This window comes from Callithrix jacchus, chromosome 15 (genome assembly GCF_049354715.1).
Source record: "Callithrix jacchus isolate 240 chromosome 15, calJac240_pri, whole genome shotgun sequence".
Classification (NCBI taxonomy): domain Eukaryota; kingdom Metazoa; phylum Chordata; class Mammalia; order Primates; family Cebidae; genus Callithrix; species Callithrix jacchus.
In genome coordinates this window covers 9,399,371-9,421,422 of record NC_133516.1, presented here as the reverse complement: position 1 = coordinate 9,421,422, position 22,052 = coordinate 9,399,371, and the positions used below count along the sequence as shown (strand labels likewise).

At 39.0% G+C, this 22,052-nt stretch overlaps 1 protein-coding gene across 11 annotated transcripts in view; it reads right to left on the bottom strand.

The window, feature by feature from the left end:
• Positions 1-22,052, bottom strand: part of FXR1 (FMR1 autosomal homolog 1) — an 819,632-nt gene that overhangs the window by 566,191 nt on the left and 231,389 nt on the right. The gene's annotated exons all lie outside the window — the stretch shown is intronic.

The window sequence follows — 22,052 nt, the reverse complement described above, 5'->3', positions numbered from 1 at the left end:
TCACACACATCACGAGCCGACTTTCTCCACAAACCCATGCCGCTCCAAACTTTAAAGGCTCAAATTGTTGAGCATCCTGACTGAGCAAATATCCGACTTTGGTATCACTGGTTACGTACGCATTTTCAATAAGATGAATGCATCTCCAAAATTAGGGTGACTCTAATGTATGATGCAGATATCCCCCCTGTCTCTCTCCCCTTCTCCATTTTTCATTCACATTTTTCTTCCTACAAAATGCACATAGGTCTGTTCTTCCTTGTACCCCGAGTCAGGCCTGGCTTTGAAATGCATTTCAATCTCTCAACACAGACTGCTTTCATTGCGTTTAGAGTCCCACTAAGGCCCAGCTTTAAAAGCTACTGATTCTTTTTTTCTTTAGCCTTCCTCACAAAGGAAGGGTATTTTGTAAATTACCAGCTCGTTCAGATCAACAAAAGGTACTTTCATAGAAAGCCCCATTTGATTTTGCTCAAATTTGATTACTAGGATGGAGAAAAGGAAAGGAAGTCAAAAAGAAAAACCCCAGATGGCTTTTTCATTCATCTCAGTGAATGAGCTTTATCTGTGCCTTTTGAAACTGTAGCAGTGGAAAAGCATTTCTGTTGGCTTAAAAAACTTGACAAAAATTATTGGTTTGCCATTTCTCATGTAACAGCCATTGGGAACTGGATGAAAAGACTTTTTCATGGGATCGCCTGCTTGGATCAAAATAATGGAGATTAGGTATTTCATTATAAATTACAGTGGGAGATAGAGCAGGCTGTCATATTAATAGCAACCTGCTCATGGCCTTCAATGGTAGCTATTCTCCTAGACAAAGGACCAAGGGGGTTGTCTATTGAACTTGTACTTTAGGCCTGATCAATTTTCTATCATCAAGGCAAAAGGTGAGATGACTAACAAAGGAATTCACACATGAGTGACCTCATAAGCCTACAGATAAAACAGCTTAAAGAAGCAAAATACATCCTGAAATTATGGATGATAAACTACATAAAGAAGAAGAGAGTATGAGAATGAGAGAGGAAGGAGCAATGATCTGTAATTCTCCTCCCTCTTCTTGGCCAAATGGACACATTAAAAGCTACTTGTTTTCAGCTGCAGATAATTGCCACATTTGGTTTGCAGTGGTCTGCTATAAATCCTTCAGCCTACTTTTTTTTTTCCTCAGCACAGTTCCAGTCATTTCATTCGCTACTACCAACAGCATTGTGTTCAAGACAAAGCTTCTACCAACAGTCACACTTAAAAATAAAAATAAAAGGAATCACAAGCAACACCGGCTTACAGATAGTTCACAGTAAGTGTGCATTTGTTATTTGCTCCAGGTTACCAGCCTCTTGCCTGATTTAATATACTTCTTAGAATGTAAAGCAATTCAAAATCCAAGCGGTACCTGCACAGACACAGAACCTTAATGAAGCACAGTGAAATGTATGATTCAATAAAGATTCCTTCAGAAAACAGTGATGACAAAGTCCTAATCCAAAGTGCCAGTGAAGGATGAGCGACTAATTTTCATACAATCGCAAGGAATATTTTCTATTCCTCATTGAAGTTGTCTGAATAACTGTAGAAATTACCAAAATCCTTTTCCCTGTGATATTTCCATGGAATTTTTTTCAACTTTTCTATTAAAAATCCCGGGGGATTTATGCCTTATAATGTCAGTGTTCACACTGGGAGTAGTAAAGAAATTATCTTCAAAAGATAAAAACCAGGGTTACCAAAAGTTACTATTACCTAGAAATGCAGATGCAGTGTAACATTTTATGTACATGCTATAACGCTAATGCAAGGGGAAAAAATAAATAGTATTTTTACAATACTATTTTTTAAGCCAAAGAGTAGTATAAGATCATTAATGTGAAATTACTTCCAACTGCCTAAAAGCTTGAGAAAATACCATAAATAGCACCCACAATGGCAGTTGTCAAAATAAGGCTACATTTTGAAAACCACCTTCCACAGGTGTAATGACCTTCAGACGACACAATCAGGCTTAGTATACCCTCGTGGTAGCAATTTCTCACATCCAGGGATGATGAGATAAGGAAGTTCATTTATGTATGGACCAATAGCACAAGGATGTAGTACTGTCTGAAGTACAAACACAAATGACTCCACGTTTGTATAAAATTGGATTTTCTATGTTCTTAAGGGATCCCTGGAAACTTGGACTATCTTAACCATTCAGGGAGATCCTAAATTCAGGGTTATGAAAGAGGAATTAAATAACAGTGGTGGGAGTCAGTGCACAGGCAGGTTCTTCCCACTACGGATGTGAACATGGACTGGTAGGAACATTCTGGAGGGCAACTGGACAACATTCCTTTAAGTTTAAAAGTTTTCATAGCTCTTGACCTAGATATTTCACCTCTAGGAATCTTCCCAGTAGAAGCTATCAGAAATGCAGATAAAGATTTTTGCCCCCAAGAAGATACTTATCATACAGTGAGTCAGGTAGGATAGTGGTTAAGATTACAAATTGGAGAGTCAGACTAGCTGAGTGACAATTACAACTTGACCATCTTCCAATCACAAGCTGTGACTTTGGTTATTTAACTACTCTATACCTCAGTGTTCCTGCCTGCAAAATGGGGATCTCAAAAGTGGTATGAGAATTTAATGAAGAGTGAATATATGTAAAGCATTAAACCACTGACTAGGCCAAAGTAAGTACTGAATAATTATTAGATATTGCTGTTATTATAAATGCTCTAAACCTAGATATTAACTGAATCATGATAAACAAATATAATAAAATTTAATATGTCCATTAAAGATCGTGCCTTCAAATTATTCTTAATAACATAGAGAAATAGTCATACTAGTTTTAAAAATCAGGACATAAAACCATATATTATGCCATCTCAAATGTGTGTGTGTGTGTGTGTGTGTGTGTGTGTGTGTTTAAAATGGCAATAGTATTTCTTTTTGGATAAAGTGCTTTCAAATGGTTTTTATTTTCCTGTCATAGTTCTTAATTTTCATAAAACATTTTAAAGTATTTTTAAACTCTTATTTTTACAACAGTTTATGAAGAAGGAGTGGCAGTAGGTGCACCATTTCATAACACTGCGCTGTGTGCTTTCCCCGTACAGCACTGTAGGCTACGCATACAGTGTTATCAGATAGAGGTGGGCCAGGTTACAGGAAAAGTCAGAATCTATGCCAAAATTCACTTTGGTGCTCAGCACTAAGTTCTGGAAATTACCTGTACTTCCAGAACTGAGAAGTAAGATAAACTCTAAAATTTAAAGAAGGAAAATCCAAATATATTGGATTCATAAAATTTCCTGACCTAAGAAGCTGTCAGCATATGGGTTACTAAAGGGATTTTAGCAATGAAGAATCCAGAACAATAACTCAGGAATGAGCTTGGAAAGACACATACATACCAATATGTACAGGTTAGAAAAATCAATGAAACCAAGAGTTAGCTTTTTTAAAAGATAGATATAAAAATCAACGAATACAGGCTGTGTGCAGCACCAACAGCTTCAGTCCAATTGATTAGGAGCAAAAGACAAAACCGAAAAGTCATAAGAAATTTCAATAACGGGGTCTGAGTAGTGACCTAATCAATTGCAGGAGTGCCTAAATAGAGAGACTAGGTTGCATCTAATAAAGGGACTCTACGTGAATTATTTTAAAAGGGGGTAATAAGCAAGCACTTGCCACATGTTCTTTTTTCCTCCCCACACAGGAGCTGGAACCTGGGGACAGGAAGGGAGATCGATGGGAGAGCAGACCCTACCCCCACCCCTACTGGTTCCTCTGTCAAACCCGAGTCAGGGGGTGGGGGCAGAGTGGAGAGGAGGAGAGCCTGGAGTGTTTATTCAGGCTGCACTAGTCTCTAGTAACCAAGTGACTGGAAAGTTATGGAATGTTCCAAGGTATTATTAACAGTCAGGAATGCGACGGGGCATGGTTAAAGGTGGAGAAAAGAGAACTCAATTCGGATTACTCAGTACAGGAATTACGTGTGTATTATGTCTGTTGAAAGAAAACGTATCAAAGCTAGACTTTTCAAGAAACTTCAATTCATAAAAAGCAAAGGTCAAGAACGTGAAAGTAACATATGATTCAGCAATTGCACTTCTGTGTATGTACCCAAAAGAACTGAAAGCAGGGATTCAAACAAGTAAGCACCTGTACATCACTGTTCATAACAGCACTATTCACAATAGCTAAAAAGGCAGGAGCAGCCCAAATGTCCACCGGTGGCATATACACAGAAGGGAATATACACATTAAAAAGTAAGGAAATTCGGACACAGCCTACAACATCCGTGAACCTTGAAGATATCATCTTAAATGGAATGAGCCAGACACAAAAGGACAAATATGGTATGAGTCCACTTCTATGAGGTACCTAGAGCAGTCAGATTCATAAAGACAGAAAGTAGAAGGGTGGTTTCTGGGGACTGGGGTCGGGGGAATGAAGAGGTAGTGTTTTATAGGTATGGAGTTTCCTTTAGGAAAGACGGAAAAGTTCTGCAGACGGATGGTAGTGGCACATCAATGTGAATGTGCTTAATGCCATAAGTTGTACATGTAAAAATGGCTAAAATGGTAAATTTTATGTTTTATATATTTTACCACAATTCCAAAAAGGAGTATGAACATCTTGTTTCCTAAACTCCTCAATTATTTTATTTTGTTATCATCCAGTATAACCTGGAAAAAAGAATTAAAGAAAAGGAAAAAAGGGAGAGGAGAAAAAATGGGAGGGGAGGGAAAGGGAGAGGATGAATAGAGAAATGATGGGGAGAGGTAGGAAGGGAGGGAAAAACAGGAAGGGCTGCTATGTGCAGTCAGCTGTGAAGTGTGTACACTTCACCCAGATACCAAAGGGGAAAATGGGGGTAAAATCCAGTCAGAAGTTATGCTGACCAAGTTCCGTGCCCTGCGGCTAGACTTCAACAGGTGAGAGGAAGGGATGCCATTTTGTAATACATCTGTCCAGAGGGGACATCTTTAATTAATTTGCAGAATGGCACTGTATGTGTCAACAGACCTTAGAAGAGAGACAGATTGGTATGTGGACAGAATCGGTGGCTCGCGCCTGTAATCCCCACACTTTGGGAGGCTGAGATGGGCAGATCATGAGATCAGGAGTTTGAGACCAGACTGGTCAACATGCTGAAACCCCATCTCTACTAAAAATACAAAAAAAAAAAAAAATTAGCCAGGCATGGTGGCAGACGCCTGTAATCCCAGATACTTAGGAAGCTGAGGCAGGAGAATCACTTGAACCCAGGAGATGGAGGTTGCAGTGAGCCAAGACCACACCACTGAACTCAAGCCTGGGTAACAGAGTGAGACTCCATCTCAAGAAAAAAAAAAAAAAAAAGAATGAACATTGATGAGATTAAGGTTAAGAATGATAGAGTTTATTATATACTTTTTTAACTGGATTAGCCACCAATTCTCTGGGCAATCTTCTTCCTTGGAATTTTAATGGACACTTCAAGCTCATCATCATCTGCCATGAACACAACCAGCATTATATTCACACACACACACACACACACACACACACACACCCCTTATTGAAGCATATTAGGGATCAGCACCATTCTAGGTGATATATAATTAGACTAGCGAGAAGATGGGCTTCTCTAAATGAGATAAGATAAATTGAGTCAAAGTCTAAAACATGTGCTCTCCACTTTCTAAAGCTACAAGAAACCCCATTCTTAAAACTGCTCTCTGTGGATGACACTTAAAAGTTTACATTTCCAACCCTGACATTCCACCCAAACTAATGCCATATTTCAGGTGAGCTACAGAACATTTATATTAGGTAATGACACTGAATCCCCAAACCAACATATTCAAAAGAATCTCTATTTGTCCCTGCCTCATTAAAATATAAAACCAAGTTTCTTTTCCTTCTTCTAACTTCTCTAATTCTGTTCATGTGTTGCCCTAAGTATCCAGACCCCAAATCTTAACAACATTTTTGAATCCCTTCTTTCCTTGGTGTCTCATAGTCAATTGACATTGGTCAATTTTCCCCTTAATGTAATATTCCTACCTTCAAGCCCTTTCCTAAATTACATGCAGTCCTCATCACTCAAAAAAAAAAAAAATGGTAACAGTTTTTCCAAGCTCTTTAATTGACAATCTTGCTTCTCTCTCTATGACCTCACTCAGAAAGGGTAGAAATTCTCCTACTTGCTTTACTCGTTGTCTGTCCATTCCCTAATTCATCCTTTTTGAAACTCTCTACATGGCTTCTTGGACTCTAACCACCTCCCTGATTCTCTAATCCCTTCAATTTCATGCTCCTAGCTCCTCCAACTTCAATGAGGGACCTGCCTTCATTCCCACAAGACCTTTCTTTTCACCCCTTTCTCTCTACTCATTCTATGGCCACCGCTCCCTCATTAAGCTCACCTATGATGTATATGTTAAGGATTCCTAAACTTACTCTCCAGAAACAGTCCCAAAGTAGTTCAAGTCCAGGTACAGGATGTTAAAACTAACCTCACTGTCGAAACATCTGACTCATCCCTCAAGGGCTAGCTAAATGACCCATCTTTTTATAGTGTGTCAAGATCAAAGTTTTATTTCAAGAGAAGAAATTAGGAACTATCAGAATACAGTGTCTGTAGTAGGCATAAGTGTTTTTCATAAAAATTTAGTTTTGCTTGTATGTGTGTGTGCATGCATATTGGTCATGATCTAAAGTGCATTTCCGAGTGAAGGTAACAATCAGAAAAAGCTTGAGGGCTTCATCAAGAAGGGCTTCAGAGCTTTGCCATGGCATTCATACCTCTATTATAAAATGAATTGGATTTTACAAAAGTAAATTTTTTTATGTCTGTTTCCCCCCATTAGGCCACAGGATCCTTCATTAAGGGTATAACTTCTTCATCTTTGAAAATGAACTCAGCGCAATGAATTTATGTTGAATGAAAGAATAAATGAGGCACTTTGAGAGGCTGAGGCGGCAGATCACCTGAAGTCAGCAGTTCAAGACCAACCTGGCCAATATGGTGAAATCCTGTCTCTACTAAAATACAAAAATTAACTGGGCATGGTGGTGGATGCCTGTAATCCCAGCTACTCTGGAGGCAGAGGCAGGAGGATCCCTTGAACCCAGGAGGCAGAGGTTGCAGTGAGCCAAGATTGTACCATTGCACTCCAGCCTGGGCTACAAGAGTGAAACTCTGTCTCAAAAAAAAAGAAAAAAAAAAGGAAGAAGAAGAAATGATAGCATTAATAAAATATGTTCAGAAAAAGACAAACAGCTCCTGGTTTTGAGGCAGGAGAAACAAAGGACAGAATCACACTTTTGACAGGTGATCCGAGTTCTAGGAAACAGCTATGAGCTTCAAAGCCAGACTGACTTCAGTGATGATTTCCCATTTTGGCCCTAATGACTGTCACCTTTGACAACTTTCCTGACCTCACAGAGTCTTCACACCTTCCTCTGAAAAGGAGGGATATTCTATTTCACTTTCTGTGTGGTAAGATAGGTGAGGTAACAGTGCTTAACACATTCTTTGTAGCACAGTAAGTATGCTATAATACTTGTGTTAGTATGACAATTAAATATAATAATATCTATCCCACCTCTGCCATACTGCAGGAACTCAGGAACTCAGGAACAGTGGTTATGATTGTAGCTGTTTAGTTTATTGCAGTTTTTAATATGACAAAATAACTTACTGAAAATCTAATTACTAATCTTACTTTGGAAATAAAAATGGAACATACTCCCTACAAAGGAGTATCTTGATTCACTGCTTTTCTCTATACAATACACCACTTTAAACCACTATATACACTTTATTTGTATATTATGTTTATTTGGCATCCATCTCCTTTACCAGAATAGAAGCTGTGGAAAGGCAGAAATAATAACAATAATAAACAAATTATTAGCTAAGTCTTTATGACCTTCAAATCAGAACCTGCCTTAGCTAGAGAGGAAGGTAAGAGTCGTCTCTGATGAAAAAGAGAAAAGCTTTCTGGGACTGGCCACCTCCAAGTCAACCCTAAATAGACCCTGGTTTTGAAATCCTAGGCCCATCGACTTTTTGTTTCAGGTGGAAGAACACAAAGGTTGCAGAGTTCCCTCACTGAGGAGGAGAAGTAGCCTCATTCTCATAATAGTCACAAATACTGTTTCATAGTTTATCTAGATGTCTGTCAAAAACTGTGAATGGCCTGCTTGCAAGATAATGAGTAAGAGTGCCAGACTTTCGTGGACAGATGTGAAATCACAAATGCTTACTAAGGACAATAACACAGAACAATAAGGAAGATCACACATGCTTTGCAGTCTGTTCGTGTTTCCGTTCTTAAGCAAATGTATTTCACATTGTATACCTTGAACACATTTCAGTATTGACTGAGATGTTATAAAAAATATAAAGCTTCACTACTGATACTCCATTAATAACAAACAGGACTAACTGGAACATAAGATAATATTTGTTTTATCTATTTTTAAAAGGGTCTTACCAAGGAAATAATGTAAATACAACTGATATGGATGTGTTTAATCTATAAGATGGATGATAAAAATTTTAACCATTTTAGAAACAGAAATCACAAATACTTGCTATGCTAACTAAAACCATTTTATCAACCATGAAAGTGAATCCTGGCTGGGTGTGGGGGCTCACATGTGTAACCCCAGCACTTTGGGAGGCCAAGACCAGCGGATCACCTGAGGTCAGGAGATCGAAACCAGCCTGGCCAACATGGAAAAACCCTGTCTCCACTAAAAATACAAAATTAGCCGGTAGCAGTGGTGGGCACCTCTAATCCCAGCTACTCGGGAGGCTGAGGCAGGAGAATCGCTTGAACCCAGGAGACAAAGGTTGCAGTGAGTCAAGATCATGCCATTGCACTCCAGCCCAGGTGACAGAGACTCCAACTCAGAAGAAAAAAAAAAGGAAGAAAGTAAATCCTATGGGATTTCTACTTGACAGTATTTCTTAATCTAGTCTGATATGAACTTCAAAGTAATAAAACTTATTTTCTTGAAAACGTTACATAACTCAAATCTTTTAAGTCAATTATACAATCAGTCTGAATTAGTAAAGTTTAACTGTGCTAATCAAAATTTAAAACACTTTTATTTACACATAGCTATTAATGGTACTAATCAAGGCAGAGTTATTTAAGCAATGAAACAACTTTGCTATTACAGCCAAATCAAAATGATTTGGAAATACAGATAGCTATATATTATAGCTGTATATGACCTATGTGCATAGGGCCTACGTAAAAATCGTTAACAAGAGTCAAGACTCATGTTATGAGTTACAACAACTGTTTTATTATTACTTTAAAACATTGACATAATTATTGATCTCTCCCTTGTCCTCAGACTTCAGATCCAATTCATCAACAGATCTCCCAAATACATAGCTAATCTGTCTGTTTCTCTTGTATGCTCCTGCGGTCTTGTCCATACATTATTATCTATCTCTGACCTGCTGCAATGGCTAATAACTGACTTACCTCATTACCCTTCTCCCTCTAGCAGTGTTCTCCTCCCTCTCCAGTCTTCTTAAAGCCATGAGAGTAATCCTTTCAAGAGTGACATCAGCAAGACAGTGGAGTAGGAACAAGATAGTGGAATAGGACCCTTGACTCTTCTCCACATAAACATGCCAATGCAGCAATAATTCAAAATTTCATTTTCCAGAAATCAGAAACTAGTTGGAAGGCTCTATACCCTGGGAGAATGCAAAACCAGACTAGCAAAGCCAACAAGTAGATTTGGAACGTCCTCTTGCTGGAGATCATGCACCCAGTGCAGTGCCATATAAACAGGAATGGTTCCCCTGGCTCCCCAGTTTACCTAGGAGAGAAAAAAGGTTGGTTTGCTTGTCCCGTGATTCTAGGGGACTCCCTATGTTGCCAGGCTTAGAGTTCTGGCATAGTCTGACATAGTCTTGTGGCCTCAGGGAGAATGAAGACGGTAGCTTGGGCTGATGGATACCATTGATCTCCCCATCAACTCTGCACAAAGTGAGCAGATTAAAAATCTCAGCGCTCACCTTTCTCCTCGGAAGGGAAAGAATTAATCTGTGTGCCCAGTGCTCCATCTTCTCTGGAGCTTGTTAAAGAACTGCCATTTGTCTCTGCAACTTTAAAGCTCTGATGGATTCAGCTCTGATGGATATACCAAACAGAAATCATAGATCTGAGGAACACAATAACTGAACTGAAAAATTCCCTAGAGAAGTTCAATAGCAACCTAAATCATCAAGAAGGAAGAGTGAACAAAATTAAAGTCAAGTCAGTGGAAATAACTTATTGAGAGGAGCAAAAAGAAAAAAGAGTGAAAAAGAGTGCAATGGACTGAATGTTCCAAAATTTATAGCTTGAAATTCTAATCTGCAATGTGATAATATTAGGAGTTGGGATTTTGGAAGGTAATTAGGTCATGAGGGTGAAGCCCTCATGAATGAGATTAGTATTCTTATGAAAGGGAATCCAGGAACTCTTTTGTGCTCCTTCTTCCCCATGAGGACATGACAAGACGAAGGCCACTTATGAACCAAGAAGCAGGTCTCAAACACCAAACTTCCTAGTGCTTTCATCTTGAATTTCTTAGCCTCCGTAACTTTGAGAAATAAACGTCTAATGTTTAATCAACACAATCTATGGTGTTTTTGTTATGGAAGTCAAAACAGATTAGGACAAAGAGTGAAGAAAAGTTAAGGGAATTATGTGATATCACTAAGCATGCCAATATTTGCATTATAAAGGAGAAAAGAGAAAAAGGTCCAGAAACATCATTTGAAGAAAAAGTGGCTGAAAACTTCCCAAATCTGGGGAAGAAAAAAGACATCCAGATCTGAACAAAAGCCCAAGAACAGCAAACAAGATGAACTCTAGAAATCCAAATGTGGACACATCTTAATCAAATTATCAAAAGTCAAAGATAAAGAGAAAAGTTTGAAAACACCATGAGAAAAATAAATAGTCACATACAAAAGAACCCTTATAAGACTATTAGTGTATTTTTTCAGCAGGAACCTTGCAGCCAAGAAGGGAGAGGAATGACATACTCAAAGCACTGAAAGAAAAGAACTGCCAACCAAGAATACTACACCTGCCAAACCCTTCTTCAGAAATAAAGAGAGATAAAGACTTTCCCAGGCAAACAAAAGCTGAGGGAGTACACTACCACTTGATCTGCTTACAAAAAATGTTAAAGGAAGTTCCTCAAGTTTAAACAAAAGGCCACAAAACAGCAATATGATAGCATAAGAAAGGATAAAATTTGGTAAAGGTAAATATACAGATAGATACAGAATACTATATTACTGTAGTGGTGATAGGTCAATAAATTCTAATTCTAGTATAATAGTGAAAAGACAAAATATTTAGAATAACTATAACTAAAAATATATTAAAAGATATACAGTATAAACAGATGTAAATTGTGACAAAAATAACAAAGTGTGGGGGGAGAACTGAAGTGTAGCATTTATATATGTGATTTAACTTATTGGCTTAAAACAGATTGTTCTTACTATTTTATATAAGCCCCACAGTAACTACAAAACCTATAGAAGTTAGCAAAAAAAGAAAGGAATCAAAGCGTGTCAATACCAAAAAATCACTAAAACACAAAGGGAGACATCAAGAGAGTAAAAAAACAAACAAACAAAAATAGTTAAAAGATGAACAGAAAGCAACTAACTAAATGCCAATAGTAATGCCTTCCCTATGAATAACTACTATAAATATAAATGGAATAAGCATTCCAACTAAAAGATACAGAGTGGCTGAGTGGATAAAAAAACAACACCCAACTATATGGTCTCTGCCAAAATTTCACTTTAGATTTAAGAACATACATGGCCTGAAATTGGAGGAATGGGGGAAAAAATCTGATGCAAATGGTAACCAAACAGAACAGAAGTGGTTATACTTACATCATACAAAATAAATGTTAAGTCAAAACTGCCATGAGACAAAGAAGAATATTTCACAATGACAAAAGGTTGAATATACAATGAAGGTATAACAATTATAAGTATATATGAACCCAACATCACAGCACCAAAATATGCAAAGCCAACAATGACAGAACTGAAGGAAGAAGAAGACAAAAATACAATAACAGTAGGAGACTTCAATACCCCACTTTCAATAATGGATGAAAGATCCAGACAGAAGATTAATAAGGCAACAGAAGACTTGAATAACATTACAGACCAAACAGATCTAACATAAACGCACCACACATTCTACCTAATAGCAGCACAGTACACATTCTTCTCAACTGCATGTAGATCTTTCTCCATGATAGAGCATACGTTAGGTCACAAAACAAGTCTTAACAAATTTAAGAAGGTTGAACCTGAATCATATCAAGTGTCTTTTCTTACCACAGTGAAATAAAACTAGAAATCAACAGCAATCTGAAAACTAGAAAATTTACAAATATGAGGAAATTAAACAACACCTTCTTGAGTAATCAGTGGTCAAAACAGAAATCACAAAAGAAATTGGAAAATACCTCAAGACAAATGAAAATAAAAATACAATCTATCAAACTCATGAGATGCAGAAAAAAGCAACACTAACAGGGAGGTTCATAGCAATGAATGTCCACACTACAAAAGAAGAAATATCTCAAACAATCTAACTTTACACATCAAGGTAGGTCCTCTACTGGAAAAGGAAAACAAACTAAGCCCAAAGTTCACAGAAAGAAGTAAATAAAGATTAGAGAAGAAATAAATAGAAAGTACAGAAAAAAATAAACAATACTAAAATTTGTTCTTTTTAAAGGTAAACGAAAGCTAGACTAAGGAAAAAGACTCAAATACATAAAATCAAAAAAATGAAAGAAGAGACTTAAAACTAATGCCACAGAAATACAAAGGATCATAAGAAACTACTACAAATAATTATATGCCAGCCAAATTGGATAACCTAGAAGAAATAAATAAATTGAAGATAGATAAAGTCTGAGCATTATGACTTTAGTATGAAGGTTGAATCTGTAATCAAAAGCCTCTCAAAAAAGAAAAACCCAGTATCAGATGGCTTCATTAATGAATTTTACCAAACATTTAAACAAGAATTAATACTGACCCTTCTCAAAGTCTGCCAAAAATTCAAGAAGAGGGAACACTTCCGAACTCAATTTTTAAGAAAAGCATTGCCTTGATATCAAAGGCAGACAAAGACTTTACTAGAAAACTACAGGCCAATATCCCTGATAAACATACATGCAAAAACTTCAACATAATACCAGCAAAATGAGTTCAATAGCATATTAAAAGAATCATGCACCATGACCAAACAGGATCAATCATTTGGATGCAATGTAGCTAAGCATATGAAAATCAATTAATGTGATACCACATTAGCAGAATGAAGAATAAAAATCATATGATTGTCTCAATACATGCAGCAAAAGTGTTTGATAAAATTTAATATCTTTTAATGATAAAAAAAAAACTCCCAACAAACTAGGGATAGAAGGAAATTACCTCAACATTATAAAGGCCACACATGAAAGGCCCACAGCTGACATCATACTCAACAACAAAACAAAACAACAAAAACCTGAAAGCTTTTCCTCTAAGTTCAGAAACAAGGTAAGGATACCCACTCTCACCACTTCAATTCAGCATATACTAGAAATCTAGTCTGAGCAATTTGACAAGAAAAAGAAATAGAAAGCACCCAAATAAAAAAGGAAAGTTGTCTCTGTTTGCAGATGGCATAATTTTTCTACACATGAGAGAGAGAGAGAGAAAGAGAGAGGCAAGAGTGTGAGAGAGAGATGCATATTTGTCCCATCCAAATCTCATGTTGAAATACAATCCCCAAATGTTGAAGATGGGGCCTGGTGAGAGGTGTCTGGGCCACGGGGACAAATCTCTGACAGCTTGGTGCTGTCCTCATGATAGTGAGTTCTGATAAGACCTTGTTGTTTAGCTTCTTCTCTCTCTTGCTCCAGCTCTCACCATGTAGTATGCCTGCTCCTGCTTCACCTGCTGCTAAGCATAAATGCTTCCCGATCCCGCCCCAGAAGCCAAGCAGATGCCAGTGCCATGCTTCCTGAACAGCCTGCAGAACCAAGAGCCAGTTAAGCCTCTTTTCTTTATAAATTACCCAGTATCAGGTATTCCTTTATAGCAACACAAGAATGGCCTAACACATTCCTCAACTTATGATGGGATTATATCCCAATAAGCCCATGTTACAATGAAAATACCATAAATTAACAGTGTATTTTTAACTTTTTTTTTTTTTTTTTTTTTTGAGACTCAGTTTCGCTCTCGTTACCCAGGCTGGAGTGCAATGGCGCGATCTCAGCTCACCGCAACCTACGCCTCCTGGGTTCAGGCAATTCTCCTGCCTCAGCCTCGCGAGCAGCTGGGATTACAGGCACGCGCCACCATGCCCAGCTAATTTTTTTTGTATTTTTAGTACAGATGGGGTTTCACCATGTTGATCTCTTGACCTCATGATCCACCCACCTTGACCTCCCAAAGTGCTAGGATTACAGGCGTAAGCCACCGCGGCCGGCGTGTATTTTTAACTTACAGTATTTTTAATTTATGAGAGATTTATCCAGCTATAATGCCATTATAAGTTAAGGAGAGAACCAAATACATATTATTTTCATACCATCATAAAGTTGAAAAATCATTAAGTGGAAACATTGTAAGTCAGAGACTGTGTGTGTGTGTGTGTGTGTGTGTGTGTGTACACAGTGATATCACTTTATATATACTATACAATGGAATATTGTTCAACCTTAAAAAAAGAAAATCCTGCTGTCATTTGTGATAACATGGATGAGCCTGTAAGACATTATGTTAAGTGAAATAATCCAGGCACAGAAAGACAAATACCTCATGACCTCACTGATTTGTAGAATCTAAAAAACTTGTACTCATAAACACAGACAGGAGAAGTAGTAGATTGGTTGGGGATGGAACAGGTAGGAAAAATGAAGAGAAGTTGGTCAAAGGTTACTAAGTTTCAGTTAGGCAGGATGAATAAGTTCTGGAGATCTTACAATGTAGTGACTATAGTTAATAATACAGTATTGTAGAGTTGAAATTTGCTAAAAAAGCAGGCACCACAAAAGAACAAAGGCAACATGTGAAGTGATGGCCATATCAATTACCTTGATTGTGGTAATTTTGTCAATGTGTATATATGTGTGTGTGTGTGTGTGTGTGTGTGTTTCCAACAGACAATAATGGCTGGTAAAAATGAGACACACTTCAGACTGAAAGCCTTTTATCCATCCCTCCTGGTCAGATGTGAAAAAGAAAGACATGTCCTTCCTTGGGCCTACCACGTACAATAGGAGAGCCAGTTTAAACAGGTAGTAAGTCAAGCATCCCTCCACAGATACAGACACAGATAGCACACCCCCCACGCTAGACAACGACAGTGATGGTGATGATGAGAACAGCAGCATTTGCCAGGTGCTCACTACAAGCCAGCCACTGTTCTAAGTGATCCGAATACATCAACTCCACTACTTCTTACATCAACCTTACTGCTACCCCTATTTTACAGATGAGAAATTCCAAAGGTTTAGGTAAAAGCAAAGCAATTTACTAGAGGTCACACAATTAAGAAGTGTGAGAACTGAGATTTAATCCTAGGCCTTTTAATCCTAGATGCCCACATTTATTTCCAAGTATAGAAAAATTCTTAAGACATCTCAGGAAGAAAGTGTTCCTTATATCATATTAAGCATAAAATGATGAAACAGTAACCGTCAGGCCTTTGCAACCATGAGGGGCATTCACGTTTCTTCTTATTAGGAAGTCCATATCAGTTTGACCTCTAATAATAAAGTTATTTTTAATAAGATAAACAAGAATAAGACTCCTAATTTATCTCAGAAGGACAGAAAACACAGAAACAGACCAAAATAAAGCATCACAAAGCCAGAAAAAAGCGTATGTGAGAGAGAGGGAAAGAAGGAAAGAGAGGGTGAGTGAGAAGTACAAACTTGCACCACCATGTGAGTCAATAAATACAGAGGCGACTGACATTTTGCAAAATATTTTTAGAGAAATTGTGATGCTATTGATAAAAATTTTGTAACCAGAGGAATTTGAGATAAATAGGATGTTTCAGGTAATAGGGCTGTATAAGTTTTAATACTAAGTAATTAAAACCTGAAACAAATACCAAATTACCACAGATTTTGGTGGCTTAAAACAACAGAAATTTAGGCTGGGCATGGTGGCTTATACCTGTAATTCCTGTGTCTTGGGAGGCCAAGGAAGGAGGCTCACTTGAGGCCAAGAGTTTGAGATTAGCCTGGGCAACATAGTGAGACCCCTCCATTGCTACAAAAAAAAATTTTTTTAACATAAAAATTTATTCCCTATAATTCTGGAGGCCAAAAGACTGAAATCAGTATCATTAGATGAAAAACAAGGTATTGGAGTGGCTGCATTTCCTCCAGAGACTGTAGAGAAGAATTCATTCTTTGCCTCGTTTAGCTTCTTATGGCTGCCTGCATTCCTTGACTTGTGGCTGCATCACTGCAGTCCTCGGGGCCAACCTTGAAATCTCTCTGCTCTCCTTTTTTGTTTTGTTTTGTTTTGTTTTTTTCGAGACGGAGTTTCACTCTTCTTACACAGGCAAGACGCGAGATCGTGCAATGGCGCGATCTGGGCTCACCGCAACCTCCGCCTTCTGGGTTCAGGCAATTCTCCTGCCTCAGCCTTGCGAGTAGCTGGGATTACAGGTGCGCACCACCATGCCCAGCTAATTTTTTGTATTTTTAGTAGAGACGGGGTTTCACCATGTTGACTAGGATGGTCTCGATCTCTTGACCTCGTGATCTACCCGCCTCGGCCTCCCAAAGTGCTGGGATTACAGGCGTGAGCCACCGTGCCCTACCTCTGCTCTGTTTTATATTGCCTTCTTCTATGTATGTGTAAAAGCTCTCACTGTGCCCCTCTTATAAGGATACATATGATGACATGTGAGGGCCCACTCAGATAATCCAGGATAACCTCCCTATCTCAAGATTCTTAATTACATCTGCAAAGACTATTTTCCCAAATAGAGTGACATTTACAGGTTCCAAAAATTAAGGCCTAATATCCTTGGAGAGTCATGTTTCAGCCTGCTATAAATATTAAGTGCTCTGATGAAAGGAAGTAACTAATCCCAGCAGAGACTCATAAGACAAGAATGCTGTAGACCTCACAGAAGACCAGCAGAATTCAGCACAAGAAAGAGATTTCTCTTGGACCAGAGTACAATCACATTTGCCCAAATGTATGTCTAAATGTTATTCCTAATGCTTTTTAATTAGGAGATAATTGAAAATTAAAGCCAGCATAATTACTGTATTTTAATGCATACAAGTTTTGCTTAATTCTATTGTGAACTGTGTCTAATTTCATTCCATAACATGGGCTCAGTCAATCTTGAATACTTCCCTACTGTCTTCATAGAATTCTAAGTTAAAGTGCCTATCCGAGTACACTTACGCAGAAGAAGAAAGGATGGGCTTCTCTTTCCCACACTAGTATATAAGAATCCCAGGAAAAAGTTCTAATGGACAGGCCCACATAAGCATGACCTGATGGGGGAGAAGAATCCTCAAAGCAAGGAAGTGGACACGTCCGCTACCAAAAGAAGGGAAGAGAGTTTACTGGGCAGATAAAAAACACAGAAGTCTGTTGCACTCTCCATCAGTTCTCACACGCCTAACACAACTAACCCACATGCACACAATACGTAAAAACAGGAAAAGCTCTCCTTCCCTAAGAGAAACAAATTAATCTTGTTTTATCCAGGTATGTTTTTTCTTGTTCCTGCGCCCTTTAGCCAAGTGTCTAGACTAGTAGTTAAAGGTGTGGGTCCAATCAAATTGACTGGGTTCAAATCCAAATCATGGATCCACCTCTTAATAATGTATGGTTTGGGACAAGTTACCCAACCTTGCTGTGTCTCAGCCTCCTAATCTGTGAAATGGGGATACTGACAGTATCTACTTCAGTGAGTTGTTTTAAGCATTAAATAAGATAAAATAAATGAAATGCACTAAGTAAGCATTCAGTGAGTTAATTGCTGTTGTTATCACCACTGTTTTAGATGCTAGAGATACATCAGTGGACAACTCAAACAAAGCTTCTGTTCTTATGGAGCTTAATTTTAGCAGAAGAAAGAGAAAATAGGGAATTTTAAAAATGAAGACCACTTGATAATTTCTGACTTCAGCTAATCAAGCTTAAAATGAAGCTTTTCTCTACTCTCCTTTTTCAAAAACTGTTCAAAGTTTATTTTAAAATTCGTATACAAGTAAATGCAACACAGTTTTTCGTGAAGGTGCATGGATTTTGACAATGCAGTTGTATACCCACCACAATCAAGACACAGAGCAGTTCCATTCCTGTTTCCACCCTAATTCTCTTGTTTGCTCCTTTCGTTAACTCACCCTACCTTCACCTCTGACAACCAGTGGTCTGTTTTCTGTCTCTATTGATTTGTCTTTTCCAGGAGAATGTCATGTAAATGGAATTAAGCAGTCTTTTGAGTTTAGCTCCTTTCATGTATTATGATGCATTTGCCATTCATTCATGTTATTGCACACACCAATAGTTCCTTTTTATTGGCTTAGTAGTATTCGATGGTGTGAATGTATTATAGTCTGTTCATCCAATCACCAGTTGAAGAACATCTGAGTTGTTTTCAGTTTGGGGCAATTATGAATAAAGCTATCAGAAACATTCATGTATAGGTTTTCATATGAATATAAGTATTCACTTCTGTGGAATAGACATCTTATTGAGTGGGACTGCTGAGTCATATGGTAAGTGTATGGTTAACTTATTTATTTATTTATTTGTTTGTTTGTTTGAGACAGAGTCTCACATTGTCACCAAGGCTGTAGTGCAGTGGTGCCATCTCAGCTTTATAAAGACCCAGTATGTGTCTTTATAATAGAACGATTTGCAATCTCCACCTCCAGGGTTCAAGCAATTCTCCTGCCTCAGCCTCCTGAGTAGCTGGGACTACAGGTGTGTGTCACCCAGCTGTTTTTTATGTTTTCAGTAGAGATGGGGTTTCACCATGTTGGCCAAGATGGCCTTGATCTCCTGACCTTGTGATCCACCCTCCTTGGCCTCCCCACGTGCTTCCAGGACCGCTGTGGATACCAGAACCCACAGATGCTCAAGTCTCTTTAAATGGTGTAGTATTTGCATATAATCTACACATGTCCTCTCACACACTTTAACCCTTCTATAGATTATTTATGATACCTCATATAATGCAAATGCCATGCAAACAGTTGTACTGCATTGTTTAGGAAATAATGACCAAAAAAATGTCTATACATTTTCAGAACAGATATAACCATATTTTTTTCTGAATATTTTTGATCCACAGTTCACTGAACCCAGGAATATGGAAAACACCAATCTGGAGGGCCAACTCTCTAGGAAAGCACTTGACTTTTGCATGTTGGCCTTGTATCCTGCAGTCATGCTAAAATTGCCGACCAGTTCCAGGCGTGATTTTTTTGGTCAATTTTTTTTTGGATTTTCTAAACAGATGATCATATCATCTGTGAACGAAGAAAGTTGTATTTATCCTTCCCAGTATACATTTCACAGCCTTTTATTGCATTAGTTAGGCCTTCCAGTACAATGTTGAAAAGCAGTGGTGAGGGAAAGGACTCAAGATGGCGCTGTGAGAACAACCCAGGATTGAAGCTCTCGCTGGACGCACGGAGAGGGTGAGTCGGGGAAGCATTTCCAGACGGATCTTAGTTGCCCACAGAACGGGGAAATTCCCAGGTATAAAAGAGATGCGGGACGCCAGGCAGAGGTCTCCGCTGGCGTAGCCGGCAGCCAGTGCGGCTCCGGCCTGCGCCGGAGCGCAGAGGCGCTCCACAGCACTCCATACAAAAGCACACTGTTACAGGTGCCCTGTTGAACCGGCAAACTAAGACCCGAGAGGGCTGAACTTGAGACTGAACGGGTCTTGAACTGTGACCCAGCCCAGGAAATCCCAGGGACTCAGCGTTTGGGGGAGCGCAGTGCGACAAACAAAACGGCAATTCCAAACACTCCCGGTGAATAGGTTTTTTTTTAAAGTGCAGCTCCGCGGCGGAGGGGCGTCCGCCATTACCGAGGCAATCAGCCCCTACTGAGGTACACGCCCATTGCTGACGCAGCCTGCCGCTGCCGAGGCAACCCGGTACAACAGAGAGACTCTGCTGCATGGCATAGCCCGAGGCAACAGGGCAGAGACCACAGCAGAAGGGCGGAGCCTGCAGGAAAAGGGTGAACCTCACATCAGCAGGGCGGAGCCTCGGCAGGCAAAAAGTGACTAGACTGCCTCCTAGCTGGGCAGGACAGTGAGGCGGACACTCACAAGGAAAGCCCCAATCCCCCCCCAGACGGAGCATCTGAGGGAAAAAAAGGGGTTTTCTTACGAGTTAGGTTGCAGCAGAACTAAACATAGCAGCCTAGCAGCCCTGAATGAACAACAGAGCTCACAGCTCAGCACTTGAGCTCCTACAGACTGTCTCCTCAAGCAACTCCCTGACCCCTCTATATCCATAAGACTGACATTCGGCAGACATCATCCTGGGACAAAGATAGCAGAAAAAGAAACTGGTAGCATCCCTCGCTGTTCTGCAGCCACTACAGGTGCACCCCAGACAAGCAGGGCCTGGAGTGGACCTCAGCGGTCGTACAGCGAAGGGGCTAGACTGGTAGAAGGAAAACCAAGTAACAGAAATACTCCATCATCAACAATCTGGGTGTCCACTCAGAGATCCAATCAAAAAGTCAGTAACTACACAGACGACAGGTGGATAAATCCACAAAGATGGGAAGAAACCAGCGCAAAAAGGAGGAAAACACCCAAAACCAGAACACTTCGCCACCTAGAAAGGACCAAAACTCCTCACCAGCAAGGGAACAAAGATGGACGGAGAATGACTGTGACGAAATGACGAAATAAGACTTCAGAAGGTGGATAATGAGAAACTTTTGTGAGCTAAAAGAACATGTTTTAAATCAACGTAAAGAAACTAAGAACCTTGAAAAAAGATTTGAAAAAAGATTTGAGGAAATGATAACAAGAATGGATACCTTAGAGAGGAATATGAATGAATTAAAGGAGCTGAAAAACACAATACGAGAACTTCGTGAAGCATGCACAAGTTTCAACAGCCAAATTGACCAAGCAGAAGAAAGAATATCAGAAGTCAAAGACCAACTCAATGAAATAAAACGAGAAACCAAGATCAGAGAAAAAAGCATAAAAAGGAATGAACAAAGTCTCCAAGAAACGTGGGACTATGTGAAGAGACCTAACCTACGTTTGATAGGCGTACCAGAATGTGATGAAGAGAATGAATCCAAGCTGGAAAATACTCTGCAGGACATTATCCAGGAAAATTTCCCCCACCTAGCAAGACAGGCCAACACTCAAATGCAGGAAATACAGAGAACACCACAGAGATATTCCGCAAGAAGAGCAACCCCAAGGCACATAATCGTCAGATTCAACAAGGTTGAAATAAAGGAGAAAATACTAAGGGCAGCCAGAGAGAAAGGTTGGGTCACCCACAAAGGAAAGCCCATCAGACTCACAGCAGATCTCTCGGCAGAAACTCTACAAGCCAGAAGAGAGTGGGGGCCAATATTCAACATCCTTAAAGAAAAGAACTTTCAACCCAGAATTTCATATCCAGCCAAACTGAGCTTCAGAAGTGAAGGAATAATAAAATACTTTGCGAACAAGCAAGCACTCAGAGATTTTGTCACCACCAGCCCTGCTTTACAAGAGCTCCTGAAAGAGGCACTACACATAGAAAGGAACAACCAGTACCAGCCATTCCAAAATCACACTAAATGCTAAAGAGCATCAATATAATGAAGAATCTACAACAACTAACAGGCAAAACAGCCAGCTAGCATCAAAATGGCAGTGTCACACTCACACATAACAATATTAACCCTAAATGTAAATGGACTAAATGCACCAATCAAAAGACACAGACTGGCAAATTGGATAAAAAGCCAAAACAC